The sequence below is a fragment of the Magnolia sinica genome, chromosome 12 (genome assembly GCF_029962835.1).
Source record: "Magnolia sinica isolate HGM2019 chromosome 12, MsV1, whole genome shotgun sequence".
Classification (NCBI taxonomy): Eukaryota; Viridiplantae; Streptophyta; class Magnoliopsida; order Magnoliales; family Magnoliaceae; genus Magnolia; species Magnolia sinica.
In genome coordinates, this window is record NC_080584.1 from 81,075,817 (window position 1) to 81,080,072 (window position 4,256).

A 4,256-nucleotide genomic window follows, 5' to 3' on the forward strand; every position below is an offset into this window, starting at 1 on the left:
TTTGTGGGCCAGTGGCTCTGCGTGGATGGAACAGTGAACTGAGTTCGTTTTATTTAATGGAAACTATATATGTATGAATAAATGGAGAGAATTCAATTTCTCTCTAATCAAGATTTCATTGGATGTAATAGCAATGTCACGAACTCTTTAATGAGCAGTCATGGGCTTATGGAATTCTGCTTTTTTTTAAAATTGTTATCTCTTTCTCTCTACCTCCTCTCCCCAAATCCATATTAAGGTGGATATTTCATGAAACCATTTATTTCTAGCCATTCATTTGATAGCAAAAGCTTGAACGGTTCAAATCATTTGATCAGTGGAATTATTGGGCCATGTTTCATCCACATTCGACCTACAGATTTCGTGGAATATATGGATTGACCTAACATATGCTACATGCATACAGGAGGATTAAAATGGTTCTTATAACAAAGACTGCAAGTTCGTAGTCCTATTTTGGCCCAGATACTCGCATGTCCATTGTACATAGTGATAGTAGCCAGGGTCCACGTTTAATTGCCTATACGGCCTAGCAAAAATCACTTTGATCAGTTAGTTCAAACAATTCGTTCAATGGCTAAGGAAATAGATAACCATGATGATTATAATAATAGGGTGCTTACATAGTTATGGACCATACGGACCATCCTTCTCATTGTGGTTTGATTGGACAATCCTAACCGTTCAAAAATTAGATGGTCCCTATTAATAATACTTGATAAACACGATCATTGTTATGGACCATCTATGACGAAGGGGAGGATGTGATGAAGTCAATCACCATCTTCCTCGGTTGGTAAACACCATGAATCCATAAGGTTCTCTTGAATCTACAAGACAAAACGAGAGAAATAACATAAAATAATTTTTGATAATTTTATTGATTGAATGAATAAAGAATGAGTTTTTAAATCCTTAAATAACCTTAAACAAAGTCTAAAAATATAATCAAAGAGTCCTAATCGAATAAGGAAATAAATTCTAAAAAAGTCATAAATTAATTTCCACGTTCGTCGACTTGTTGTTGACCTGTCAAAATGGCTAAAAAATGTCTAGAGACTAAAACTGAAAATTCTGTGAATTTCGACATGTCAACCCGATCTATTGACCTGTTGTCTAAATTGGTAGAAATTAACCAGTAAGCAATTTGAAATTTCTATTAGGATTTTGATTTGTTGACCAAATCTGTTGATCGGTCGAAATATGCCGAATTTTGATAATTTCTCCTTGGGCTTTTTTCGATCCATGTGTGTTAGGAATGTGCTTAATCCACGTCCTATATCAGACCCCTTCACTTGAAAAAAAAAAAAACTCGTCATTGAGTTTGGTTCACGATATGTGTTCAATTTCCTCAGGTTCTTCAACAGACCTAGTTCACAATACTTATACTGGTTTACTACATTGAAAGTCCTTGAGATCTCCATGCCCTCTAAAAGATTAAGAACAAAGGCGTTATTGTTGATTTTCTTAATGATCAGAACATGGCCAATATTCTTATTCATCAACTTGTTATACATCGCAGTTGGAATATTTTTCTCATGCAAGTGAACTAGTACATTATCATCCACTTGAAACACATTTTGGCGCCAATGTTCGTTAGCCTCTTCCTTACCTTTGACATTAGACTCATGAGTTGGCACAATACATGTAATCATACTCTCATTGACTTGACTTTTATGGGTCAGTTCCTTTGCTTGTGCCTGTAAGATCCTACAATCTTTTTGATAATATGGGCAATTAGGCAAACTTGCTCCTGGGACAATATCAATGTGGTTTCGTATAACTCGTATGAGAGGCAATTCCTTAGAAAGTTCATCACGCACAATTGCCTTGAACTCCTGTAACAATAATATTAATTAGATTCTTTGGTATGTTCACAAGCTCCACATCTTTGTCCCTTTCAACTAATGTATATACATCTTCTGTCTTCACATATTGTTTGATGAAATTCTGTTCGGTTATGAGATACTGCCCCTCCACTTTAGAAGTCTTAGGTTGGTTCCTCGTTTCCATAGGAGTCGCACGTACACTACTTATATTCTAGTGGTCTGTCGCGACTTCGTCTTGACTAGGTCGCCTCTCATCAACAAACAATGTGAATTCTTTGCATAACTCATCACTTATTGTCTACCATGCTGATAATTTTTGTATTATTGAAACAATACGTGATCGTAACCATTGGGAAGGAATCGTGCACCCAAGAATTGCTTCATTCGTGGCCACGTGGAGATTGACGCCTTCATTTGTCTCGTCCACTTGAGTTGAAGCTGTTCATACCAAGTTGAAGCTCCACCCTTCAACTTGTAAGCCAAAAGTTTAACTTTCTTATCTACAACGATTACCATGTAGTCGAAGATACGTTTAACTTCAAGTAGCCAATCGAGAAAGTCATCAACGTGGAGTTGGTCATTGAAGCTAAGAAGATTGACTTTCTTCCTGAATTCCCGATCCGCCCAATCTACCTAATCGTTATCTCGTTCGGGATGTTGGAGTATCATGTCACTGATCTTGGATCTCATATCCTCAGGTATGATTATATGATTCACCGCTGGCATCATCCTATCATTAGCATGATTGTAAATTTCAGTGCCTATCAGAGGTGGATCATCGCTTTGAACATGAATTTGTCCAATTTCATCAAGTGATTAATGGTGGCTTGTAGCCCTTGGATGACTGGCTGATACTCTCGTTGTGCCATGTCAAAAGTTGCCGCTGTTAAATAATAATTTCTTGGAGCACTATTGACGCAGGGATGAACGTGATGAGGATAGCTACTCCGAATCCACGGAGCTTCTCTGAACTCCTCACAGAGACTTCTCGAATCCACGAGGAAAGAAAGTAGAAAATAGAAATAAATTCTAAGAAATTTAAAATTGATTAATTGATGAATAAAAACGAGTTCACAACCCTTTAAATAGGGGTACCAAGCAATGAGAAAGAAATTAAAATCAAACTACAACTCAAACTCCTAGAATCCGCGACTTACTATAAATAGTAAACTTACTATTTATAGACGATCGTGATGTCTACTAGTGTGCAAAGTTTTCGGCCAAAAATAGTAAGTGTCCTATTTGGCTTCACCAAACCGTTCTCCTAATTATTCTAAGCTCTTTTCACGTTGGGCGCAACTCCTAAAGCCCAACGGATGAAGAGTTATAATCAAACTAAAACTTACTATTTATAGTAAAAACGAAATTAAAACAGGGAAACGACCGTCGATCCAGGGGTTTTTTGCAATTTCGAGCTGCACAACCCGGTATAGCAGGGTTGGTTGGCTTCAGTAGCTCATTCTACCTCAAAATCATATATTTTACGTCAGATAACTCATTCCGGATTGCAAGATACGCCTGATTTAAGGTTTGATGGTCTGAATCACTTCTGTCGTCGACCGGACATGTAACTATCCGCGACCCGCTCTACATCAACTATCCATCAAATTGTGCCCGACGCATCATTAGAAGCCTCCGATCTGGGGAAAAACATCTTTCTGATAGCAACTGACACAGGTAAACGATAAACGCCTTGAATTTATAAGGATGCGATGAGGTCAATCACCGCCTTCCTCTATCAATAAACGCCTTGAATTTATGAGGTCTTCTTAAATCTACAAGGGAGATTTCTCGAATTTACAAGAAAAATAAAATAATTTTGAGAATTTTATTAATTGAATGAATAAAAAAAAAGAGTTTTTACATCCTTAAATAATTAACCCTAAACAAATCTTTAAAATGTAATCAAAGAGCCTAATCAAATAAGGAAACAACTTCTAAAAAATATGCAAATTTCCTCATCCCTCAACCGGTTGAAATGGCTAAAAATTGTCCCCATATTAAAATTGAAAATTCTATGAACTTCGACTTGTCCTGTAAATACATTCGCCACGCTTGGGCTATACTATTTTTGCATGACACTTAAAATTGTAGGCCAGGTTAGGACTGAACTTGGCCCGACTCTAACCCAGCCCGTTGACTCTTCTAATTCGTATGAACTGAAATCCCAGAAATATTAACTTAATCCAAAACCTCTGTGGCCTCATCAATGTTTCAACGTTTTACGCCCATGTCCTAACATTATTTGGCAAAATAGATGGACGGGGTGGATTTCTCAAGAACATCCGGGTGAGCCCCACCTAGCTTCCCATCACAGGAAGTTCATGCGAGTGCCTTACACTTCTACGGTCAGAAGTAATTAGGTGGGGCCACAGTGATCTTTGTTAGAAACCCACTCATCCATCCATTTTGCCAGCTTATGTTAGG